The sequence below is a fragment of the Pteronotus mesoamericanus genome, unplaced genomic scaffold (genome assembly GCF_021234165.1).
Source record: "Pteronotus mesoamericanus isolate MK-2021 breed Mesoamerican mustached bat unplaced genomic scaffold, CSHL_Meso_final contig_100, whole genome shotgun sequence".
Taxonomy (NCBI): Eukaryota; Metazoa; Chordata; class Mammalia; order Chiroptera; family Mormoopidae; genus Pteronotus; species Pteronotus mesoamericanus.
The window spans coordinates 18,339,736-18,346,281 of NW_026554999.1; positions in this window are offsets into that span (position 1 = coordinate 18,339,736).

Below are 6,546 nucleotides of genomic sequence, written 5' to 3' on the forward strand. Positions count from 1 at the left end.
GCCTTCCCAGCTCTTGTGGAAGACAGAATTGAATGGTCTGACAGGCTTGCTCAATCCACTAGACTCAGTCCTGAGAGAGGGTCTGACCCCAGGGGTTGGTACACCTGTTCCTCCCTTTACCCCCAACACAGCCATCACACATTAAGTTTTTTCTCCAGAGCGTGCCCCGCAGCCTGAGGAAGGCTACAGCCCACATCTCTGGGTAGCAGGTAATTCCACTCCTGGTTTCAAAGCCTCCCTCACTATTGCCCCTTCATTGCTCAGGCTGCACATGTCATCTCAAACTGAGCTATCTTTTTCAGCCTTGCTCAGTCTGTCCAGAGAATGCCATCCTTTCCCTGGTTAGGGCAGTTCAGTCTCTCCCTGGGGCGGAGGCTCAGGCCAGCGCTCTTCCCAGGCTAGGCGGCAGCCCCGAGCCCCTGCCCAGCCTGTCCATGCTCTGAGGCGTACCTGAGGGCAGACACAAAGATTGGCCAGAAGGGGCTGGGCTGGCCAGTGCCCCGACACCTGTTCAGCAAGTGTGTGCACCGGTCCATACACACACACACACACACACACACACACACACACACACACAGAGGGGCTGATAGATAAGCAGGAGGGACCTGTTGGTTTTGTTGTGAACCCTGGCCCTTGGGGGCTGAGGCATAATCATCCCTCCCACTTTTCAGCCAACAGCCCCAACCCTTCTATTCCCATCCTGTCACTGTGACCAGAGGTCACTGAGTGACCATCACTCAAAAGGCACAATGTCGTCAGTTATGTCTGGTCTCGTTCCCGTCAGGTGAAAATCTCCCATCCATGACTGGCTCTGAGTCTTTTGGATGTTGTGCCTCTGCTGAAGAGTAGGGCCTGTCCCCCAACCTGGGTTTTTTCTGCCTGGCTAAAGAGCCAGCATTCACTGGACAGATTCATGTACTACACTTCCACTTAGGTTGATGTTTCCAAGACAGTTGACTTAAATAAGGATTCCTACATGGAATACAGTGCTCCAAAAACAAAGATATCCATTTTCTAGTGCTTCTTTTGGCTTGGTGGCATTAGTTGGCCTGTGGTTTTTGGTTGGGACATACACACAGTGCTGAACATCTCTTCCAAAACTAAAAAGGGCAAGCACTTGCCTACTAGGTCAATGGTTTTCAAACCTGTTTTTAAAATCACTGGTGCACCCGGTGGCTTGTGTGGCTAAGTGGACTGAGCTTTGGCCTGTGAACTAAAGTCACTGGTGCCCAATTGTAACACAATCTTTCCCAGAAGCCCAGTGGTTGAAGCTGGGGTGGAGATCCTAGAGCCTTCTTCTCTGGGATCCGCATCAGATGCCTCCTCAAACCTCACATCATCCCCTATGGTAGCTCCAAGGAACCTATGTCCTACTAGAAGCACATTTGAAAACCTCTGTTGGTCTGTAAATGAACTAGATTAGTCTTGACACAGAAATGATCCAGATTCAGATAAATTCCAGGTGATGTAGTGATGAACATAACGATCTTAGAAGAGCCAGACTTCTCTGAGCTCATCTGCAGCACTCTTAGCCAAGGACTGTAGGTCACAACCTGCCCACCGTGCTGCTGAGCACATTACAGAGCCAGCACAGGCTTCTCCTTGTTTGTTTATTACTTGAACTACCCAGTGCTATGTCTCTAGGTCCAGTCAAGAGATAGAATTATGGGAGCACTGAAATCCTAGAGCCTAAGTTCCCTTTAATGTAGGGGCTATGTTGGTATAAGTAACGTGTTAATTCAGCGCACATGATTGAGTCCTTACTGTGAACTGCCTGCCCTCCAGGCACTGAGAACTCACCAGTGGGGAAAAGAGACACGGTCCCTGTTCCCATGACACTTAGAGTTGAGCAGGGACCAGGTAATCCCCTTGAAGCACGTGTGCTCCGAAGGACAGAAACGTGGCTCCAGGAAAGAAGATAGCAATTGGTGGTGGTGGCAGTGACATTGGTGGTGGCAGCGGTGATGACGATGGTGGACGGGAGGTGCTGTGATGTCAATAAGGACGGCAGTGGATGACTGTGGTAGCGACATCGAGGAGGACAATAGCAGCAATGTCAATGGCGGTGCTGGTGGTGGCAGCAATAATAATAGGGACGGCAGCAATGGCGTAGCGCTGGCAGCAGAGATGGCAATGGAAGTTTTGGTGGTGACACTGGGGACATCAGTGAGGTCAGGGGTTATCGGTGACGTTAGTGTCGATGACATGGTAGGGCTGGCGGCAGAGGTGAGATGCGATGTGATGGTTTTAGAAGCAACTGGGGCGGCAGTGATGATGGTGTCCGCGGGCGGTGTGGTCAGTGGTGCCACAGGGTTGCGGCAGAGGTGTGATGTGCGTGCTGACAGTGGAGGTAGCGATGAAGGTGATGGCAGGGGTAGTGCCAGGGGCAGAGATGTGGTATCGATTCTGGCAATATTGGCAATGAAGATGGTGCAGGTGCTTTGTTCAGTCATCAAAAACGTACTGAGTGTCCACACTGGCCATCTCTGTATCAACATCAATTGATATTGATGATGGTGTTGGTGGTGATGGCAGTCACGGTGGAGATGAAAACAGTGATAAATTCATTCTGGAAAAACAAGTACCTAATACACTTCCAATATAATATTTTTAAATGAGTCATCATGGATGTGAGAGTAGAAGTAAAGAAAATGCACCCAGGGTAAGCACCCAGGCCTTATCCAAGCTTTCCAAATCTTGGTCCTGAGCCTGATATAAAAGCTCGGGTAGGCGGTATCCCTTCCATGACCTCACCCCACTTTCACTCTTGTTCCAAGCCTCTTCCCTGGAGGTCACTTATTCCCTCTTCTCTGGCCACCTTGAATGACACCAGGCTCACTCTTTGTTCCTGGGCCCAGGGTAGTGACCTTCTATCCACTAACAGCTTCACAGAGGTGGCACGAATAAAGATCAAAGACCTCCGGGCCCCAGAGTCTACATTCTAGACTCAGAGAGGGACAAAGGCGGCAGGCCCTGCACTCATCCTCAGGCAGCCAGGCAGGGGGGTGGGACGGCGTGAGATCAAGGCAGAGACAGGGAAACTCCCCATTAATGGCAAGTGCTGTGCCTCCACACGTGGGCCATCAGCCACAAGGCCCAAGAGAAGAAAGGATTTCTTTCTCAGACCTCACCAAAAGCACTAGTGTCCAAACTATCCTGCCAGCCCCTGGGGCTCGGTGAACCTACCGGGCTGAGAAGATGAGGGAGGTGGCATCAGGGTGGGAGGACAGAGCCACAGCAGTAGCTTTTTAATCTCAGATGCACATTAGAATCACCTCAGAGCTTTTAGAAAATAACCTAGGCCCAAGGCCCACCAATGAAATAATCTCTGGGTGGGCCAGGGTACTGGCACTTTTATTTTTAACTATTTTTTAAGATTTTACTTATTTATATTTTTTAGAGAGAGGAGAAGGGAGGGAGAAAGAGAGAGAAAGAAACATCCATCGGTTGCCTCTCACACGTGCCCCAGTGGGCAACCAAACCTGCAACCAAGGTATGTTCCCTGACTGGGAATGGAACCAGTGACCTTTCGCTTTGCAGGAGGAGGCCCAACTAACTGAGCCACATTGGTCAGGGCAGGGCACTGGTACTTTTAAAAGTTCCCCAGGTATCCTGGCCAGTGTGGCTTAGTGGATTGAGTGCCAGGTCCTCAGTAGGGGGGCGCATGAGAAGCAACCATACACTAATGTTTCTCTTCCTCTCTTTCTCTCTCCTTTCCTCTCTCTCTAAAAATAAATAAAGTCTTTAAAAAAGAAAAAGGAAAAAAGCCTCCCCAGGTGATTCCAACGTGCAGTCAGGGATGAGAACCTTTGCACCCAAAGCAGGCACCTGATGGAGGGGGATTAGTGGTTCAGGATGGGCAGGTCTTGCCCAGGGTCACACAGCAAAAGGACTATGGGCTGGAGAGGACAGAAGGGGCTGTGCAGAGCACTATTCTGAACGGATACTGAGGATTAGAGCTCATCATTGCAACCAACCTCCCACCGCTGGTTCCACCCTGGACCATACCAAAGCTTCAGGCTGCTCTCTCCCCACTGGCTCTTAACTGGACCTCCCCACCTTGAGTTTTTATCTGAATGACTCTAGAACTAAACGTTCCAAGCTCTTTTCTGAACCAGCACAAAAAAGAATGTCTTGAGGGAATTAATAAGTGCTCAAGTCTCAAAGGCCAGGCCCGCACCTGAAGTGACATGCAAATGGCACCTGAACATCCACAGTGCAGCACTCAGAAGCTGGGAGCAAATAGCATGCAAATATATGCAATCATTATGCAAACAAGGGCAGCCCTGGATTAATGGCCTCGATCCTCAATCAGACAGCAGCTGTCATTTTAGGTATAGGCATGGCTAATAAGGAGGACTGAGCTGTCCCCTGTCAAACGTATCTTGAGGAAAGGTCAAGAGGAGGGGTTTTTCTGACACCTGGCTTGCTGATGGTCTCTGAGAAACCTAGGAGGCATGTCTGTCCAGCAAGGGAATGTTCTCTGACTCGGCTCCTTGCCCAAGTCCCAGGTTCAATGGCAGGCACTGAGCTCTGGGGAGGAGGATGTGGAAGTCACAGGGGTGGAAAGAGCTGAGAATAAGGCGGAGGTGGAGGTGAGAGTAGGAAAGTCCCTGGTAACGGCGGTGACCACAGGGGTGAAAGTGGACTCGGGGGAGATGGTAGCATGGTGGTGAAGAAGGTAAGGAAAATGGAGGTCATGGTAGCGGTGGCGGTGGTGGCAGTCACGGTGGAGGTGACATTGGATGTGATGCCATGGATGAAGTGGAGATGACGGAGGTACTGCTAACGACAGTCATGGTGGAAGGAATGACAAGGAGGTGAGGAGGTGGGAGTTAGAAGAAGGAAGAGAATGGGCAGTGGCAGAGATGTAGGGGTATGAAAGTCATGGTGGTGACCGGTAAGAGGCGAGGGTGATGGAGAAGTGACAAGGAAGTAAAGACAATGGGGGCGAGCTGGTAAAGATGGGATCTCAAATTCTTAAGCTCATTAGGGGAGGATGTTAGAGGACTATCATAATAAAAGCAGGGAGAAAAGGGGAAGGAATCTGAAGAGGAGACACAAGGTCTGCTGTGACGGGGAGAAGGAGGATGAGGCCCCCAATCATAGACGAAAAGGAAGCTCAGAGACAGCTTCTGGCTTCTCCTCAGCAATGTCTCAGCTACACACCCCAGCTTCACTGAGTGAAGGTGGCAGGCCTGAGGTCTGCAAGTGACCAGTGAGGTGATCTGAGGTTGGAGAAATCAGAGCCACGGGGCCTCCGTTTTTCCCGCTGTGAAAGAGGAGGCAGTATGAAAGCCCAGTGACTGGGTGAGTTTGTCTCTCCTTCTGGGGCCGCAGGACCCTTATCCACAGAGGTCCCCGTGGATGACCAGCTGCGCACGTGCAGTGGGACGAAGCTGCCTGGGGGGAGTGCGGGGGAAGGGATGAGTGTCAGAAAGCAGAGACACCTGGTAAATGGGGCTTGAAAGACATTGACAAATGTCTTCTCAAGAGAACTCAGCTTGAACAAAAAGGAGAAAGGATGCATCGACATGGACAACAGTGTGGTGGTTGCTGGTGGGGAGTGGGGTAAAAGGAGATTAAATGGTAATGGAAAAAATACAATGAAGATTAAATAAAAAGACAAAAAAATAAAAAAGAGAGAACTTGGCAATGGACTGCTGTTACTCCCCCCTCGCCCATGGCCCAGGTCCTCTCCACTTTTCTGTCACCCTCACCTCATCTTGGTCACTACAGTGAAGGTCAGGCAGCTGTCTGCCCAACACTGTCCTCATAGCTCAAGTCCCCTCCAGGGAAGCCACACTCTAAGCACGCTACAGAGTGAACTGGTTTAGTCCACAGGCTCTGGAGTCAGACGCCGGTGATAGCTGTGTGACCCTGGACAATGTGCTTGACCTCTTTGAGGCTCTGCTTTCTCATCTATAAGTTAGGAACAAAAATATCTGCCATACAGTTTGTTGTGTGGATGTCTATAATGTGTTTTGCTCAGCAACCTTCAACTCAGAGAACTGATAGCTGTCAGGCAGACACTACAGGAGTCAGGTGCACCAATATCATTTATTCTTTAACCTAAGCAGCAGTAGCCACAGAGGAGACAGCCTCTCCAAGACCTGTGGCTTCCCACAGCCGCAAGGCAGAGCCTCTAGAGTGAGCCACCTGCTCCTGCTAGCAGAACCTACACTTGCACATAATGTCCTGCAGAGGGCGCGCCTCCTCCACGGGCCAGGACTCCACGGAAGGCCAGGCTGCTCCACGGAGGAGACAACCTGCCCCCGGTTGTGAGAGGCAATTTGCATCCCCTGTGCTCTGGCTGGGGGAGGAGGGGTAAGAGAGGAGGAAGCCCATATTGCTGTCCAAAGCTGCTTTGGGAGGCTGGAAAAAGTGCAGAGGGATGGAATCTGTTCTTTGTGGGTCTCAAAGGTCCTTCCAATCCGGCTGCAGATTTGCTAGGAACGGGCCATTAGCTTAGGAGGCAGGAGGTATCAGGGTCCCTCTGGAAGCATCTTGGGACAATTCCACACCCTCTTTCTTTGCTTGGACTCC